General features: G+C 36.5%; 1 long non-coding RNA gene across 1 annotated transcript; it reads left to right on the forward strand.

The window, feature by feature from the left end:
- The first annotated feature begins 12,950 nt into the window (after nucleotides 1-12,950).
- Nucleotides 12,951-20,584, forward strand: LOC129361501 (uncharacterized). The gene is made up of 3 exons (XR_008606150.1): nucleotides 12,951-13,042; nucleotides 19,413-19,493; nucleotides 20,268-20,584. It is a non-coding gene; the product is annotated as an uncharacterized LOC129361501 (long non-coding RNA).
- The last annotated feature ends 500 nt before the right edge of the window (nucleotides 20,585-21,084 follow it).

Below are 21,084 nucleotides of genomic sequence, written 5' to 3' on the forward strand. Positions count from 1 at the left end.
ACTGAAAAATGCTGAAATACTGAGTTTTACCAAATCGGGCTATAAACATATTTGCTCCTTGTTGCCTTCTACCAATATTAACTGGAGCATCTTTAATTTTAGCTCATTTTTCAACTTTTCATTTTCCTAAATGCCACTACAATATACATTTTATATTTTCATCATGTAAAATACTTTGAAATTCTTGTGCAAATAAACTTGCCTTAATTGGTACTTTGTTTAAACATCCATGCAAGTCTTTGTGTGTAAAGCCTCAGCACTGTCACTGAAGGTGACGTGTCTCATGAGCATTAAGAATGTGTAAGACATTAATTGTAAATGTAAGACATTTTACTCAGCAGTAAAAGCTAAGCTGTAGGTCGAAGCTGAGTCTGTTTATGTGCTGGCAAAACCACTCTGAGCTGCTGTGTGCTGTAGGAAGGTGCGCTCATTATGGAGGAAAGGTTTAAACACTGATACTGAGAACTCAAGAAATTATTCTAAGGTGTAGACCACAGGGTACCTCTTCATTCCTTTGTTTTCCTCTACCCTAAAATACATCACCCAAATGGGTGTGGGAGGTGGGAAGAGAGAGATGCTGATTCATGCTGGCATAAATGGACCGAGTTGAATGGAGGGAGAGACGGAAAGAGAAGGAACTCTAGAAAGGCTCATCATGTATGAAAAAGCTGCTTGCCAATACTGGCCATGAAACTGGAATGACAGCAGGCACAAACTCATGAATCAGAGTGTGACATTGCTGTGGAGTTCTGGTTGGCAAGGACAGGTTGCAATCAAACCAAAACCCAACCATGCAGGTGGTTGCTTGACCGGATTAATGCGAAGTTAGCTGCTGAAACCCTAAATGTGAAGTCTGGTTTTGTCTGCATATTGCTCAAGCTTGACACATAACTGTTAACTTTCACATCTGCAGCATTATCATTTCTTTCCATGCTTTAATTCGCATCACATCGCCTATTAAAAGAACCACTTTAGATATTTTGATGATGAAGCGCTTATAGAGAAGTGTTGCTGTGGACAGAGCGCCCAGTGGGAGTGTTATTGGGAGGTGCTGCCAACAGCTCACCATCTCGTGTAAATCTCTAAACCTCCTACAAGCCTACAGGGAGACAGAGCTATATAACCGACCCGGAGGAGACAATAGAGAGTCTCCTCCGAAATGGTAGCCTCTGGGCTACCATTTCATCACAATCTTTCTATTGATGCAAGGACTCCACTGACTTTCATTAAAATTATTTAGACACATTTTGCATGATCTCCTATATGCACCAACTGTCTACTTTGGCACAAGTGACCTTTATTGAACAGCTGAGAGAGAAGAAATAAGGTGGAGAAGACCTGCAACAAATAGAATCAAACCCAGGACAACTGTGTCGAGGACTAAAGCCTCTGCACACGGTGCTCATGCTCTGCCAACTGAACGTTCTTAACATAAAAATTCTCTGAATTCTCTGTCTCTGAATTTAGCAGATAAACAAACAAATAAATACGGCTCTCATGCAAAACCTATTAGGAGGCACCAAAACATACAATTTTAAGTTTAAATAATTTTATTTAAATCAGAAGAGTCACAGTTTTTCCTAATGTCACTAATATATATTGCTATTTTAAATGCTAGAGATGGGTAAATGAGGCGTCATGAAGCATTTTGACCCATAGCAAAACTGTATTGTATTGTGACACAACTTCTCCTGCTGTAGAACAAAAATGAAGTGAACAATACATTTATATTTATATGAAATCATTTATAAAAAACCAATGGAGTAATTTGTACAATGGCTGTATACCTGAGTTTATCCCAGGTATATCTGGGACTTCATTCTGATGCCCTATGATGCCTCAGCATTGACGAGGTGGATTTATTTATCTGTCAAACATATGAAACATTTAACCAGCAGAGCATAAAAGGAAACTAAGAGTCAATTTCAGCTGACTTTGGATTTGGATAGATCAAGTAGAAACTGAAAAGAAACGGGTGAAACAACAACGAAGTGATAACCAACACCTCATTTTCTGATGTAAAATCAAAATGGTCCCAAACTACTAAACCTTTCGTTTGCCTTGAGGCTCCATCGTTGATGCCGTACCGTAAAAGATCAAGAATTCTTTTGGCAAACGTATCCGCTTGACAGATTCGCTTCCTTATAAACACAGTCTGACGCACCAGTGTCATTTCAAAACAGTTCATGTGTCGGTCGCTTGACTTGCTGAAAAAAATACATACACTGACACAGGGTTTTATCTATGGGCTTGACACATGCGCCGATGCATCGGTGTTCCCAGACCCATCACTACTGCATACCTTAGCAGAAATCAACACACACAACTGGGGGCAACTGTTGCTTAGTGGAAGATCGTAGATTCGATTCCAGATTCCTACTGCCACATGTTGATGAGACTCTGGGAAGGCGCTTAACCCCAAGTTACCTACCGATCTGTGTATCGATGTATACACAGAGTGAGTGTGAATGTGACTGTAGTGTAAAGCGCTGACTGGAAAAGCACTATTTAAGTTTAGTCCATTTGCAAAAAGTGCTTCCATTTTGCAAATTACCCAATGTTATTGGGGTCCAAATGTGATGCATCGACATGTAGACTGCGTATTTGTTATTATAATTAAATTTTTGTTTCATGTCCTACGGAGACATTTGGTATTTTGTCATTTATTTGTTTATTCATTTGCCATAAACAATTAGACCAAGGTTGAGGCCATCCCCAGTGGCAAATGGGTTAGAAATCATGCAGTACGACATCTGGTACTTTAAAAATGCTTAATGATCCAAAGACCAAATATACCTTAATATGCAATAATACTCATACCCTTTTGGACCTACCACAGAGGTTTACTTCCATGGTCTACGTTATCTTGCTCTTGAGGGTACAGTCAATAAAAACCAAGGAAAATTACTGCTGCTCCTGGATTGGCTGTTTTGCAAATGTCAGCAAATTGTCTATTAAGTCGTATTGCGTCAATTTATTTCAGCTTCTCAAGTTGCTTTCTTTTTAGCATATCTTAGACATGCATTATGAAAAATCCTGAGCAGGTTTTCCAGAAATAATTAAGTTACGATTAGGAGAATACTAAAGTACTGGATTTTGAACAAACAGGGGTCCACCGTAGATATTGTGTAAATATGTCAGTTTGTTTTGATATTTTGATTTCAGGAAACTCTCTTTTGTTCTCTAGATTTAACTGTGGCTGCTTTGCACTGATGCAGTTAATGGGCAGATACGTAGAAGAAGAAAGACAGAGGATTTGATTAATTCAATCTTGTTGGCCTTGATTAGAAATCCATCAACAATTCCTGCTTTCGTTTTCTTTTTATGACCTGCATGTCAGCCTTACCCTTGAAAAGTGACAAGACAAATAATTATTTACAAAGTTCCCCATTCTTTTTTCTCTCTTCTTTCTTATCCTGCCACTGGTGACTTAGACATTACCTTGAATGGCTAACACACTGTGTTAATATACCGTATAATGTGACACTAAATATGCATATTTGTACAGGACAACACCTGATTTCACATCTGAGTGTCAAAGTGCCATCTGTGGGGTCACCTGGTGGCCCCGGTCTGATGTTGTGGCAAGTGCCGGACAAAAACATGTAGCAGAAAGGAAGAGCAAAACAAACTGTGAAAGAGAAGGAAGGATGGTCAAAATATCACTTTCCTTATACTTCCTTATACAGATTGCTGATTTTTGTCCCATAACATTTTTATTCAAGACAGTTAAAGGCGAATGCATGAGAAGATGGTTTAAAATAAATAGGAGAAAGGACAAATAAAGGAGAGTAGAACCTGCAATTACCTACTTAAATCTATACCGAGCTTTTAAATCTTTGAAAAGGGCAAACAGAAGTGCTCACTAAAGCCTCACTAAGAGGAGGCTGGCTCTGGATCAATGAGCCACATTTACCTAGTTTCTGCTGTAACTGCTGAAAATCTTTGAATATCTGAACTGTGTTTGTTTGAAGTTCACTGCTGCACTGCAGCTGCAACAGAGTTATTTAAAACAAGTTACAAACAATGGCCACATACTTCTTCCAGTGTCTTTGTTCTCCAGTGCTCAGTATTTCAAATTTTAACTCATAATGTTATTGTGTTTCTGTTGTGTAATCATTATGTTCAGAGACAGTGGAAGATGTATTCTTATCTTTTAAATTTTTCATCATTTTATGATGTTGCAACCACAAACTTCAATGTATTTTATGGGGATTTCATGAAATAGACCACCAGAAAGTGGCACAAAAGTAGGAAGTGGAAGAAAGATTCTTTGTTTTTACTTAGTATTTAGCCCAAGTGAACCAATATTCTGTAGACTCTCTTTTTCTGCAGTTACTGCCTCAAGTCTCTTTCAGTATTTCTCTACAAGCTCTCCACATTAGAAACGGAAAACTTTTCCCATTTGTCTTTGCAAAATAATTCAAGCTCAGAGACAAATTTTTCAAAGTCTTGCCACAGATTCTCAGTCGGACTTAGGTCTCGATTTTGAGTTGGACATCCTAACACAAAAATATGTTTCAAGAACAGGTGGGGATGATGTGATCAAGATGATATGCAATGTCAGTTTTCCACCACCCATCATGTTTTGCATGTAAGGCACGTTTCCTCTGCCTCCTACATATGGCTTTTGACAAACAGGAAATGGTGTTCTTTCAACAATGGCTTTGCTCTGGCCTTTCTTTCAAAACCAGTTGTGGAATCCACAGCTAATAGTCGACATATCCTCTAGAGTAACCGAGCATCTCTTGGCAGCTTCTGCTTGTCTGCTTGTCCAGTCTATTGGTGTACGTGGATGGTCATGTCTTAGTGGTTTTGTAGTTATGCCATACTTTTTCCATTTTCTGATGGATTGGACAGTTCTCCATGAAGTGCTAAAGCCTCAAATATTTATTTTATTTTTTGACATGCCTCATCCTCCCTTGGTCTCTAAGAGGCTTTTTGTTCATTATTGTTTCTGTAAAACTTGGGATTCCTCCACAGAACATGTCTATTTATAGTAAAATCAAATTGAGCACTGGTGGACTTTATCTACGTATTAAGTGAACTCTGAAGGTTGCATTGGATTTTTTTAGGGATACTCTGCATCTTTTTGTTTTGCCCTGTGTTGTTCTGCCAGTTCATCTCACGTGCACCCTGTTTCTTGATTTTGAATGCCAGAGAATGCGAAAAAGTTTAAGAAGCATAGATTTTGTTGTGGGGAATTGCATGATGTTTTCACCAGCATTCACAATTTTTAAGTCTTCCCTTCAAACTTTGAATGTTTTCAGCTTACTGCCAAAAATACCCATATCTAAGAGTTCCTTCTGTCTCTGAACTGCTGTCAAGAATTGTGTCAGAAATTGTCGAGCGAGTTGTCGAACAAGAAGACGAGGAGTGAGCGAAAGCATGCATTAGAACAAATGTTTGAGAGACCACATCTGTGAGTTTGAGTTATGTAAGTGTCTGTATTGTTTTTTTTTTCTACAAGTTACCCATTGTATGACAGCAAGTTTGTCACTGCAGTCTCACTCTGCTGCTCTGGAGAGCGGCTGCAGACGTATGTCTCTCAAATGCTTCAGTGACCATGCCAATTCAGCAACTCAAGCAGATGCTAAATGCAATTATAGACTGCCACTGATATTTGCCTAACTTTAGGGAGGGAGGATTTTTTTTGTTTGTTTGTTTTGCAAATTATCTCACTTCAAATACTGAAAAAAATAAAGCCTTTTTTTCAGTATTTTGCTAATGCTCAAAGACATGATTAACTAAAGAGGGACTGGCTTATTCACGTTTTTAACAGGAGTAGGCAACCATACCACCAGCACAAAATTTTACTTAATATTAAATTTATGCAGTGGTTATCCATGTCTGCTCTACTTAACAAGCATACTGAAACAGCTCGCTATAAATCTGCATGTTGACTGAAGCCGCTGATGCAAACCGCTGCATTATGTAATTGAAAATATGAACAATTACATGATATGATATGAAGTCGTATAAAATGTTAACACGTGTGGTTCAGTCCAGGCACAGGCACAGTGTTGATGGAAAGTAGAACATGGAGCAGGAAGCACATCTGAGTCATTAGTAGAGCTGCAGCTGATGATATGCAGCAGATGAAAGCTAAGCTAAGTCAGATGATGTAGCACAGTGCCTGATGAGTTGAAAAGTTTGAGAAGGCATGCATTATAAAAAATGTCACATTTTCTGAGTTTTAGGCTGAACCTCTGCAGCTCAGAGTCAAAAATATTCTGCCTCCTCATCTTTATTTCTCTGCACATTAATTTCAAATCATGGTGCATTAACGGTAACCATGGAGTGGAAAGTCAAACAAGTTAATGTGTTCCTGCTCTTTTCTTTACCTTTTGCTGCAAAATCCCCTCATAAATTATTACAAACACTATAGCAGAACAATCATACATCAAACCTTTCTTTTAAAACTGCGGTAGCTGTAAGTCTCTAATGTCATAGGATTGTACATTTCTATCAATTATCAGGAAAAAAAAACATAACTGAGGCCTTTGTAATTTCATCTTTATTTTTACATTTTTAAGATTCTTTATTAACTTTAAGGTACTTATTCATGTTCTCTTTTTCATTTACTTATCTTGGGTCGGAGATTAAAAATACACACACGAACAAGAATCCAATAATAGTGACGATCACTGCCATGCATTGGTGCATTTGGTCCACCTGACCAGACGAAGTGTATTAACACTCAAATTATTCTGTTTGCTTTTGGAAGCTGGGGAAAATTTTTCTCAACAAAAAGATCTGATAAGTTTATGAAAAAAATGCTTACATTTTTGCTTTTAAACTGTAAGACATCTTTTTGTGAAAGTAATGAATGGATGAGAACTGAGTAAATATTGGAGTACAGTCTTAAGGCAGCCCTGTTGTAAAGGTCCAAATACTGCAGTTGTATGTTCGTTCCTGGAGAAATTTTACTTAGACAAGGTACAGCAGATTTAGTTAAGCCTGAATATCAATGATTTGTGAAGTGGGAGTAAAAGCAGTAATGCTTGAAAAAAATAGCTTATTACAAACCAATTTGCTGTTGAGCTATTATTTTTGAACATCTGTTCTACATTTGCATGCTGCATGCATGCAGGACTCTGGTGCTGGAAGTGGCCACAGCACTGAAACAGATGTCACACCTAGTTTGTGTGATCCCTGTTCTGGGCTTGACCTCTTGGTCTCTGAGTAACACACATGTCCCTGGGCTGATGGCCTCTATACAGTCTGTACAAGTCTGTACAGAAACCTGCATGGATGGATTTTTCTTTTGCACGAATCATTTGACAGAAGAAAAACAGACAGCAGAAGGAAATCTGAACTAATATGAAATAGATATAATGTCTTTAAATATATAAAGAAAATTATGGGCTTTTCCACATCTGACTCAATCCCCTCTGGAGAAAAATGACATTCCTGCTTGTCTTCTTACCATTACCAAGAAAGCTTTGGAAATCCTTTTTCCAGGCCCTACTTTCCCAAAACACACGCACACATGCGCAAGCACACACACATATATTCACGCATACAACACTAATCTTCCTGTCACAGATTCTAATGGAAAGTATTCAGCTGAGTCCTTCTGGAGAAATAAAGCCCTAATACGAAGTTAGAGAGCCCACAGAAAAGGGAAGGTGCATAGAGGAGGAAAAGCTCAAAGAGAACACCAAAGAGCCAAGGATACATGTCCTAAAGCATACAGGCCTGAGCGAGAGAAGCCAGAAAAAGAGGGATGGGGGGGAAAGGTAGAATGTTAAAAGCCAAAGGGACACAAAAAGGGAAATACACCCCACATGAGATGGCTTAGCAGTCTTATATCACCCCATGTTTAAGGCTGAGGAGAAAAACAGTTTTTTGAACTTATCCACGCTGACACAATCAGGGATTACTTCTTCTATCCCCACACAATGTCAGCCTATGACAAGGCTCTACCAGGCTGGCCCAGCTGTGATAACACACATATGCAACACAGGAGCAGTGTGTCTGCAGGAATTATGCACAGGCATTCCCAGGGATGCATGCACAGCCTCTAATGCATGCTTTGTGCGGGGATACTGAGGGAATTCATATAGCTGCTGCATAGGATCAGTATTTGAGTACATCACATCTTATTTAGCTCAACATTGCTCTTTGCCTGTGATTGTGCATGATTTTCAGATACTTCAGCACCACCTTTCTCATATGTGGACACGGTACTCTGGATTTAGGAATGCGTGGGATCACTGAGAGCAAGGAAGGTCACTGGGAACATGTAAATGAGTAGAATGATTCAGCCGATCCAAATGTAGGTTGTGCATTAAGTTACATAAAGGCCACGCACTGACAAAAGAGGATATTCTGAGTATCAAGCTCTCTGCGATGGGATTGCATTGAACCAAGTACAAGAACATTCTGCCTCTAAAAAACTCAGTCCTTTTTATTTCAACTCCTTTCAACTCTTTTTTTCACATCATCTCAGAACCCTGGATTTTCAAAGCCCATTGATACCAGATGCAGAAGCACAATTCGGTCAAATACAGAATCAGAAACGTGGTGCTGGATGTCACAGGGGAGGAAATTTTTCACTGAACAAGGATGGAATCAGTAAAAATGATTTGACTGATTGACTTTTAATCTATCTATCTATCTATCTATCTATCTATCTATCTATCTATCTATCTATCTATCTATCTATCTATCTATCTATCTATCTATCTATCTATCTATCTATATATCTTTCTATCTATCTATCTATCTATCTATCTATCTATCTATCTATCTATCTATCTATCTATCTATCTATCTATCTATCTATCTATCTATCTATCTATCTATCTATCTATCTATCTATCTATCTATCTATCTATCTATCTATCTATCACTGTGATCATGGCAAATAAGAACCACTATTTGATCACTACTCTATGTCTTTATGAATAAGTTTTGTATTTCCTAAATTGTTCACTATCTCCTTATTCTAAGTAACATAACTTCAATGGTTTATTTTGTCCCTTGGTATTCTCATGTTTATCTGCTCCTGGCACGCTTCCTCCCTTTTCTCGCTCTTCAAAGACTCTACTCAGCTCGGGCCTCACTCCACTGACTCTCTGTCATATACAGTGTGTACACAGGCATACAGAAAGGTACTGTGCAATAGCACTAACCCTAGGGGGCCAGAACAAAGTGAGCACTTTTAATCAAACTTGTGTCGAAAAGTGAGGAATAGGGGAAAGGAGAGGTGTTTCTTGGCCATGTGAAGAGGGTTAAGGTGGGGGCCATTAAAAATGCCGACACATGATGCCTATTCTTCCTCAGTAGGATGACATTGTACAGTGTCTAAACGTGGGATGGGAATTATTTAACAAACCAAAACACTCAATATAGAATCCATCTCACAGCTAACTCGCAGTGTGTGATGAGAAAATCAATGTGCAGAGATTAGTTTGTCATTTAGATTTCAATTATTTCCCCAAAAATTGAATTAAAATGTGTCCTATTTGGAGCCACATGCTTCTAAAGCAGGAGAGCACTACTGTATGAATCACTTGTCATTTAAAAGCACAGAGGGGGGCTGCCTATGATACATAAACAGATTTGTTCCTGAGGAAAAAAAGAGCTTTCCAGCAGGACTATGCCGAATGGATGTCTGATTGCTCATTGCAATGAATGAAATGAATTGCTTTCCCAAAGGAGCCTTAGGAAAAATGTGGAAATCCATTCATGATTTCCATGAATTTCTTCTCATATACATAAAATGGTCCCAACATGAAATAAAATCTTTTGTTTTCTAGGTAGCAAAAAAGAAACATGGGGGGAAAAAAAATCTGATCACCAAAATCACAGAGGGAGTCATGGAAACATTTCAAGATATTAAAAATAAATTGTATAGACACATTTTAGCAAAGGAAGAAAATTAAATTTCCCCTAACTAGATCCTCTGCAATAAAATGAAAGCCAATGTAATTGATCTTGCGTCATAATACATCTTATCTTAGTTGCCTCATTTCTTTGTAGAGCGCTGCCATGATGTCATGCTGTTTTTGTTTATCAAAACTGATAAACAAAAACAGCATGCTGAGAGTCAATAGCATCATGTTGGTAAGAAATCAATAACAAATGTCAAAAGGTCCAGATGATCCTTTGGCAATGCCAACAACTCACTGCACCGACTTTCATGTAAAAGGAGACAAAGTCATTATTAGTAATAACAGCTCTGATTAGCAGATGGAACTTGTCTGAAGCAAGTTGCTGGAAAACAAATCTGAGTTGATTATAAAACCAAAGCACAAATCAGGAGGGACGGAATCATGAAAAGCATGCGTCTGCCACTCTGTTGGCAACATTGTCTTTGTTGTGATCGATAAAAGGCCAAAGATACTTCACATCATGATCCTGTTAGATATCAGCATAATTCATTGTGACAAGCTTTTCAGGTTTAATTTATTAGTTGAAATAAAAAATGTCTTGTTTCACAGGGCAGCACATTTACTGCTATGTTACAATTCCCCAAATCACCCAAACTAGACAATAGGTACTTTGAATTTTTACATTTTTAGGTCCTGCTTTAAATGTCTTACATTTATATTTGTAGCAAGAAATGGCTGCTATATATATATATATATATTTTTTTTTTGCATGCTTGTGTGAGAATGAGCGAATGAAGTGGGGAGTTGATGGAAAGCAGAGTGTATTTTATGTAACACTATGAAGTAGATCAGAGAGCAGAGCATGACCTATTTTTGGGGCTCCGTGGAGACAATATTTCTCTTCCATGTACTGGAAACTATGATTCCTGCACTTCAAAATCCGCTTTTACAAATCTTGAAGTGCTTTGGAAGAGTGAAACGCAGCGAGTTAACACTTCACCTCTCTCTTCAAGGTTGTGAAAAGACGTCAGCTTGAAAGCATCTAGAAACACACCTCATGAATTGTTTACAATAGGTGTCTGCATGCAAGATATAATATGGTAATTCAACATTTGACACTGGATTAAACTCGAGTCAACTCTCGTCCACGTGTCAGAGGGCTCTTGGGTGAGGCAATGAATCTGAAAGTACTCACTTAAAGCTTCTCCCTCACTTCGGTGGAGGGAAAAGTATCTGCTAATACCATAAAAAGTATGTAACCAGGCAATATATTGTATGTTACATTTTTATGTCACACATGGAAAATCAAAAGATAGAAAATTAAATGTTCTAGTCCTGGTATATTTAAGACCATTATAAACATAGTTTCCAACCAAATTAATGGTTTTTATTTTAAAGTGAATATTCACATGTGTAAAAAATGTTTGACTACAGCCAATCTTCCCAGATCAGATGTCCCAACAAATGTACTTATTGGCGCCTGCAATAGCAAATCATAGGAGAACATAGTATATATTTTTTGTAATATATTTGCCACCAATAACACAAAGAATCTTCTGGAAAATCCACCAACTGCACAACTCTTGTTCAGTGATGTTGGATTCACTCCTTCTCCGTTCCGTTAGAGGGCGCTGTAGTTGCTTTGCGTCAGTTAAGTGAGAGAAGAAACTTACGGCAGAAAAGCAACGGCACAGAGATCGCCGTTAGCTGCAGCTAACGGTATTATTGACTACAAACGCATATTTAATCGACGTTTATGAGTGTTGCCCAACGTAGTGAGTTACATCAATGTTGTAAGCTGTCGGAGATTAGTTCTCGTTATGTTACTAAATATTGATGTATTGTTTTATTTTTTATTTACAGTTTAACCGGCATGTACGTTAAACTGTAAATAACGAGGCAATAAAACAATAACAACAACAAAAACAACGACTACCTTATGTTCTTTGTAACAAGTAATATGTAGATTTGTAGTATTTCAAAGAAGCAAAGGAAAGTCTTTTCTTTTTTTTAACAATAACATTTGTTGTTAATTTGTTGCCAAGAGACTAGCGTGTTTCCTGGTAACCAGTTGCCACAAAGTAAACATCTGACTTTTACTTTAAGGAGATGCAGTATTTCAAAAGAGCTAATGTTTTAGAAGCAAGAATATTTAGAATATTTACCACCAAGAACAAAAAGAAAAAAAAAACATTTTCTATAGTACGGTAGTGTAAAATAAAAAGTATTCAAAAGGGCACAGGTAATCTTATGTTTTTTCAACAATAGTATTTGTTGTGAATCTGTTGCTGAGAGATAAATGCGTTTTCTGGAAGCCGTGTGCAACACAGTAAACATCTGATTTTTACTTTGCAAAATTTATGAACTGTAAATTTCTTGCGTCTAAGCAGATGAACAGTATTTCAAAGGAGCTTATGTTTTATAAAGAACAATTAATTTAGTGTTAAGAGATGAGTGTTGTTTTTTTTTCCTGGTAACAAACTGTCACGAAGTATAAATCATGTTTTTACTTTTGTGTTGAATGTCTGTTTTATAATATATTTACCACCAATGACAAAAAACTAAAAAACATTTAACTCTTCTGCCAAATTCACAAACTGGACTATTCTTTCAAAGTAGTATAAGTAGTATTTCAAATAAACAAAACTGCGTTTTCTAGTAGCAAAGTGCCGCAAAGTTATCTTCAGATTTTTGCTTTGCAAAATTGACCAATTCTAAATTTCTTGTGTCTAAGTAGATGCAGTATTTCAAAAGAGCTTATGTTTTATGATCAATAATATTTCTCGTTATTAATTAGGAGTTAAGAGGTCAGTGTTTGTTTTTTTTCTCCTGGCCATAGAGTATAAATGTCTGTTTTATCACACATTTACATCCAATGACAAAAACGAAAAACAAAACAAAAACATTTAGACTTGTCTGCCAAATTTATCAACTTCACAATTCTTCATAAGTATTATAAGTTGAGTAGTATTTCAAAAGAGCAGAAGAAATCTTATGGTTTTTGAACAATAACAATATTTGTTGTTCTGTTGCTAAGAGACTAGGGCATTTTCTGGTAACCAAGTGCCACAAAGTAAACGTCTGATTTTTACTTTTGCAACCGTAAATGTCTTTTGTCTAAGACAATAAGAAGTATTTTAAAAGAGCTTATGTTTTATAAAGAATTAATTTGGTCCTAAGAGATGAGCGTTATTTTTCTGGTAAGGAACTTCTTCGAAGTAAAAATCAGATTCTTACTTTTGTGCTGCGAATGTCTGTTTTATGATATATTTACCACTCATGACACAAAGACAAGTTTCACTCTCCTGCCAAATTCACCAACTGCATAATTCTTAAGTAGTATTTCTAAAGAGTAGAAGAAATCTTAGGTTTTTTGAACAATAACACTATTTATTGTAAATCTGTTAAATGAGGGCTTTTCTGTTAACCAAGTGACACAATGTAAACATCTGATTTTTTTATTTTTACCAACTGTAAATTTCTTTTAGCTTAAAAGATGAGCGGTATTTCAGAAGAGCTTATGTTTCATAGAGAATAATTAATTCGGTGTTCAAAGATTAGGTTTTTTTTTCTTCCTGGTAACAAACTGGCACAAAGTATAAATCTGATTTTTACTTCTGTGTTGAATGTCTGTTTCATAATATATTTACCACCAATTACTCTTCTGCCAAATTCACCAACTGCACAGTTCTTGATAAGTAGATAAGAAAATAGTTATTTTTAAAAAAGCTGAATAAATCTTATATTTTTTGAAAAATAACAATATTTGTTCTATATCTGTTGCTAAGACCTGAGGTTGTTTTCTGGTAACCAAGTGCTACAAAGTAAACACCTGATTTTTACTGAAGTAAAAATCAGAAGGCAGTGCATTGATATTAGCACAAACATGGCTAATGTAGCTACTGCCCAGATTAGCAGTAGCCTTTTACCTAAAATAACCTGTGTAGCTACTCTTTTTTTTCATTTATTGGCAATGTTTATCACACTGAATGGAGGAAGTCAATGTGAGAACCTCGTTAAACCCCACATGCTACTGGCAGCATTTTGGCTAATTTCAGCTTATACACTAATTTTAACATACTGATTGGAGTAAATCCAGAGTAACATGCTTGTTACATTAGCACAAACATGGCAAATGTAGCTACTGTCCATGCTATTAAGTACATTTGTACTCAATAGCATGTTCCAACCTATTATGCCTATAGTTCCAACCTATAGGCATAATTTAGCAGGCACCTTTTAAATTTCTTTAGAAATGTTCTAGTTATCAAACTACACTGTACTCAGATACGTTCCTAACAAGACGCTACATAGTACATGCTACAAGCTTCAGTTTACATGTTATTTATTAGCTTGGGAGGTTAATTTTGGAAATTGATTGACATTGTTGTTTGTTTAGAAATATTGCTGGAAGAGAGGCAAATCAAAACAATAAAAATGTCTGTCCATCCATGTAGCATACCATATTTTCAACCATATTTTAGTTAAATTAAACGCACTTCTTTCTAAGCTCATACTCTTTTTACATTACTTCATGAATAAAAAGAAATCTAAATCTTCCATGATTTAGATGTTTTGGAGCCTATAATACATTTGTGGTTAAACCTATTTATCTCAACAGCTTGCCTGTGATTCTTTTCACTTATTTTTATCCTTCTCCAATATTTTTTGAAGATGTAGATTTCGATGTCTAGACAAATGGACAAAATAGACTAGGATTAAATTATTATTTTCCCAAAATATAAAAAGATATAGGTGTATTCCACTCTTGAAAAGCGACATACACTTCTGCTGCACAAACCACCTCACTTCATCCGCAGAGGGATCATTAGGAGTGTTTGAGGAGTAAGTGAAGAGACCATGAGTGGAGAGACTGAGTTTATCTCCTCAGGCAGAGATAGGTCTGGCATTTAGCCCATATCCCAACACCCCTGTCACCATTCAGACTGTGAGTTAAAATAGGTTTGTGTAGGAGCCTACTAAATGTGTGACAAGAAATTACCTTAAACTTTGGAAAGCCCTGAGTCATTTCTTCAAACTGTTTTGAGCTCAACAGAGTTCTTTTGGGAAAAAATGGCATTTCCATTTCTTAGAATTTTCCATCACCAAAGCACTTGTGTTACCTGCTTAGTTGGAGCCGGATATAGATTTCTCTTTCATGCAGTCATCTATCAGAGACATTAATAACATTAATTGGCCATTACGTACCACTTGGTGAAGTATACTCTACTACATACACTTAAGTATATTTGAAAGCAATTTTACGTGCACAGCATTTACTCAATTATGTAACAAATATGTTTATCCACAGTTGAAAATAGTTCCACCCGGTTATGCTCTTTATTTCTGTTTGAGTCATGTTTGTCTAAAACTAGACTGCATTTCTCTTAAATGTTTGTCAATCCAAGTCTTCCACCTACCTTCTACCTATTCTAAATCCTTTTTTTTGTTTGTTTGTTTGTTTTGAGGGCTCATTTTAATGCTTGGAGGAAAACAAGATGAATTTACAATTATGTCCACTTCATCCTGTCATACAACCCTAATTGACATCATATTTAGTCATGAGATTACACAGCACTGAGACTTACGAGTTTGAATGTAATTCTTTCTGTGCCATATATGGTCTTTCTTCTTTCTTGCCACCTCTCTGTGTTTCTGCCTTTCTTCCGTTCCTTGTCTGGTTACATAAATGGCTGCGAAGGTTTGGCTGTGTGGGCTGCGGAGTGGAGGTGGACATCACCATTTTATAAACTTTCATTCAGGAAAGAGTCTCCAAGGTCAGAAGTCGTGCAGACTCCTCAGCCAGATAGGTGTGTTGGAGCAAAAGATCCCATTTCCACTGGTTTGCACATGAACATGGACTTTTATTGATTAACATGAACATTTTGACCATTTAGCTTCATGCCATTATGGAACTGTATACTTTCCACAATGCTGTTTCTCAATGTGCCGCTCAGATTTTTTACATGTTGCAATAATCTATTGGTCTACTGTTAGTGAAGTTGTTGTTTGGGAATTACCAAAAGGATACACAAAGGTTGATCTATTTTTGGTAAATTATGCTAAACAAGGTAACTGTAGGGTGAATTTTGACATAAAAATTGAGGGTTGAAGTTGTGCTGTATTTTGATCTGTCACAAAAGGAGAAGAGGCTAGTGACACACAACACAGTTAAATCTATAAATACTGATTGATGCTTCTGAACACATATTTAACTAAACCAATGGGTAAGTGATGCATTTGACTATTTCTCTCACATGCTGTCTTTTAGTCCCTGACTACCGAGAGTGGGTCTAATGTTGCAGGCAGTTATATCTGCAGTGTGACATCAGATGCAATGTTGATAGAAATGTGGCTTCACTCTGAAGTTTGTAGAAATATTTGCTGATATGTTTGCTTATGCGTGTACATTTGTACTCTTTCTGTAAATGTGAAATGTTCTTCCCTGTCATCAGTTTTGTCAACTTATGTTTTTACTATACTGCCTACTGTCAATAGTAAAGAAAAAAGCAGAAGAACAAGTAGGCAAACAATGAATGTTCTGAACAATAAGAAACTTGACTGACTGCATTTCATGCAGACAGTTATGGTTTGTTTGCTTGCAGGCAGTTATGAAATTGAAACATAAGAGTTATAAAAATGTTTTAGTGTAAAAAATTTCCAGTTCTTTGAAGATTGGTGTAAATTGGTTATATAAAAAACTTTGACAGAATAATTTCATTCAGTCACATTTCCTGTGTTTTGTTTTTTGGGGCTTGAATGATTAAGTGCATTAGACTTTGGAACGATTAGTTGATCCTAAATTATTGAAGGCTGGTATTGAGGAGAAAATGAACATTTTGGCCAACTGTTGTAAAATCCTACAAATATAAAGAAAATAGGACAACAAATGAAGACTTGAATTCCCAGATCAGTAAAATAATTTGAGGATTTGGGGTTGAAATTGGGAAAGGATGGTGCATTGCTTGTTCTTCAAGCCGGTTTTGGTAGTTTATCCAAAAAAACTGAGCGATTATTCACTGAGATAGTGTATAACTTGTAAACCCTAAACAAAGTTTACATGTTTTTCACACCGTGAAGTCAAAAAGATTACTTATTTCTTTTCAAATATACCTGCAAGAAATATTCTTTTTGTTATTAAAAACACCAAACAAATCTAAAGTTTTCTGCAGATCTTTCGCTCCGTAGAGGGTATTATACTTATTTCTCAGAGTAGCATAATAACTTGAAAACTGATGGCCTGTGTGAAATAGCCTGGGGACAGACAAGATGATTTGATGATCCGATGCAGTGCTATTATGTTTTAAAGCAGGCTGGTGAAATATAAAGTCGGGAGAAACATATCAGATACTGCAAAACTGAAAGATAGAACAACTGGGAACATTTACAAGAGATAAAGGCCTTGGACATTAGTTTATTATTTATATAATTTTATTATTTATTTAATGTGTTAAGTAAATAAATTTACTTCATTTCTCTTTTGGCCAGGGATCATATACAATAAGCCAGCCATGCATGCATGCATGCATGCATGCATGGATGGATGGATGGATGGATGGATGGATGGATGGATGGATGGATGGATGGATGGATGGATGGATGGATGGATGGATGGATGGATGGATGGAATTAACTGACACCAGATGCAATGCATTTTAACTTGTTTGATCTGATATGGCAGATCTAACAAGTGACATAAAATACTTTAGCAAAAGGAGAAACTTATCAAAAGCTGATGTAAATCCGTTGAATATAATAAAGTTTGTGTATGGTCTGTGAAATATGAAGGCAGTCAGCAGCTCAACAAAGACATGGAAAAGCATAATGTCTCAGAGCCCTCTATAATCGGAATAACAGCTTTTTGAAAGTGCAAATGGATTAGAGCAAATTGATCTGTCTGGATATCATTGAGTCTATTTATCTTAATTTGTAAAAGCACTTTCTACCGGAACTTGATGCCTTGCAGGTAAAAATGTTTTAATTGTGAACAAGAGAGCACGAAGCAAACACATTTCACCTTCATATTTTTTATGTTGTTTGATTACTAAAAATAGTCTAAAGCTCTCTGTTTTAGTGCATTTCAGAGAATGACAATTTTGTCAAACATTAAAGGAAGTAAAAACAACTCATTTTTATGTTCAGGGCTGACATATTTCAAAATCATTTGGCCAATTTGATCATAATAAAATGTGGGTGATTTAAAGGATTCTTGGACTGTTAATATGGCCATAGAGTATAGCATTCATAATAATGTTTATACAGACAATGTTTTGCAAAAGTATTTATTATTTAGAATTTTTCATAATTTAGTCTTGAGACATTTTGTGACAAAGACTGTAATATTGATGCTCAGACATCTCCATCAAACCTGATTCAGCTTTAGTTGAGGCAAAAATGCATCTTTTCTCTTGATGTGCAAAGTTGGCAGAAGTACTATTATGCTCAGCTTTGTGTCATTTCACCACTTCAAATCTCAACCAAATTTTTAATTGAGATATGACGCAATCTTACAAGATGCAGAAAAGGTCAAGTAGTATGAACTCAGCATGGACAAATCAGTGGGAATGACGTATCTTACTACAGACAGTGGTGAGACCAATTCTGATGCTCGTGAAAGTGTTTACATTTATTTTGTTTTATTAAGTGAAACAAATGTAATGATCCATAAGACAATCCTTATGGGTCATTCCATATGGAAATATAAACAAAAACAAAGTATCACTTTTTCTAATGATGAGGTCAATTTAGAAAAAGTCATCAAATTTCAAGTCTAAAAAAGATTGTTTAGGGTATTTTTCTACAACTGAACATGGTAATGGGTCACTTTTGACCCGCAAGACAACACAAGGAACTGGACCATGTGATCTTATCTAACAGACCGGGAAGTATTTTTCTAACTTAGCGAAGCACTGATTATAATTTCTGATAGATAGGTGTCAAATGAAGCTGTGAATCTCAGTTTGTTGGCTCAATTGAAGAAAGAGTCCTGGATTTATGAATGATCTTTTCTTTAATGGTGGATGGTTGTGTGTGCCTCATTTACCATGGGAACAAATGCCACAAAAAATGGGAAGAAAGCAAGTAAATGGAGTCATTGTGATGGATTTGATTATATTTTGCTTGGAAATTTTGAATTGTTCCATGTGGATGTAGCTTTGACATGCACCATCTACCTAGTCATTGGTACAGGTTATTTACACCCTTTTATGAAAGGGTGTAATTGCTGTGACCACTTTCAGCAAGTTACATCATCCTGCAACTATAAAACTGATTCAGGAATGACTCGAGGAGCATAAAAAAGGTTTTAGGTGTTGACTTGGCCTCAGAGTTTCTCAGATCTAAGTCAAATTGAGCATTGTGGATATACTGAAGAAACAAGTCAGATCCATGTAGATGTCTCATTAAAAATGTACAGGATCTAAAGGATCTTCCGCTGACATGCTTGTATATTCCCAATCATCCAAATTGTATCTACTACACCAAACTTAAATCTGTTTTGCTCAGCAAAAGTCTGGTTGCCTCTGAATTGAGCCTGTTTTTGTAGATATTCTGTTGACTTCTTGTAACCAGGTACCACAACACACCTTAAGGAGACGAGTGGAGTTCTTGCTTTGACCAATCGGGGCATTTTTAAGACAAACCCACAATTAGGTAAGAGGACAAGACTGCTAGTATTTACAAATTGTTATGCATGTTAAGATATTTGTATCGGGACACTGACTTTGATTGCAACATCTAAAAGGATGACCAACAAACTATTCTAACTTTTAAAGAAAGTCATTCACATCAGTTTTAAACACTTGTTTGACTTGCAGCAACTAATTACAGGCATATTGCTGCAGAGCAAATCAGTCAGAGCATATCATGAATCATTATACAAATTAATGTAAAGTCATTCATTGCATCAATGATTAACAAACATCTAACACTCCTTTATGTCACTCTAAGCTAAAAGTGTCTTTTAAAACCTTGCTGGGCTTTTTGGAGTTTTGTGTGCACATACGCTTGTTTTTGTAGATGACGGGAATAGAAATTACACTAATCATTCCACTGATGTTTTTCTTTCCTTTTAAGCACCACTGTACATGAAAGTTTGTGTATGTTTTTAAATCTTGGATATTTCTGCACACATTGGATCAGAAACTCTATCAAAATTTCTCACATTTTTTACAAGAGGATTAAAGTGAACACAGACTGCATGTGGGAGCAGTCTTTGTACTTAAATGAAATGTCCTGCAGTGCTAAAGCTTGCGTGTTTGACAAGCTGGAAAGTAAATATGCCTTTCAGTGTTAGTGTATGCGACATAATGGGATCTCCTACATTATGCTGGGGTGCTCTGGTTTTTTGTTATTTTCCAAAAGCGTTATATCTCTGCAATGTATCAAAGTAGAGCATTCTTACCCTCAGTCATTTTTCCAACATAGGTGACATCAAACTACATGCCAGAGCTGAGTGAGACATCATCAGGATACAGCTTAAAAACTGCTATGTCATTCTGACTGGATAAGTGCAGTTTAATTCATATCAAAGAGAAGCAAGATGATGAAAAGACATGAGCCCCAACTACAAGAAGGAAACCTGGCAGATTGTCAGAACAGCTAGCCTTGGGATCCCACAGATTAATGGCAAGCATTAAGTGACCAGTTCGGACCAATTTAAGTCTCAGATATGGTTTTCTTATGAGAGCTTTTATCACAGTGTCTGAGGGTATCTGTTGACAGACAGGCCTCAGTGAGGGATAGTTCACTCCTGCATTTACATTTGCAATGCCCCATGACTGGTTTAATTCACTATATAGTGGAAGTAATGTTTAACAGAATATATGATGAGTGCTTCAAAACTGCCTTTCATTCTACATACAGTATATATATTCATATACACTATGTGGACACTTTATTTGAAGTGTTTAAAGCCGGGGACAAACTGTAAGACTTCCACAATCATCCCAGATTTTGATCCACAGCATACCGTGGATCAGACCGCTCTTGTTTCTTGACTGAAAGACTTTGGCTCACTCACGCAACTGGACCAGATCAGGAATCACAAACGTTACAATTTGTTGGATAAACTAAAGCTAACATAAAGCTCTCAAGGAAACTCTAGGGCCCCAGATTTGAACGAACAAGCCAATACCAGTAGACGATGGTGATGGTTGCACTGTAGTTCTATTCTTAACGCTTTTGACAATGTATTCAGCTTTTCATAAAGACTTGCCATTTATTTATCTTGTATGTCTTTATG

The sequence above is a fragment of the Poeciliopsis prolifica genome, unplaced genomic scaffold, assembly GCF_027474105.1.
Source record: "Poeciliopsis prolifica strain line A6 unplaced genomic scaffold, Auburn_PproV2 SCAFFOLD007, whole genome shotgun sequence".
Lineage (NCBI taxonomy): Eukaryota > Metazoa > Chordata > Actinopteri > Cyprinodontiformes > Poeciliidae > Poeciliopsis > Poeciliopsis prolifica.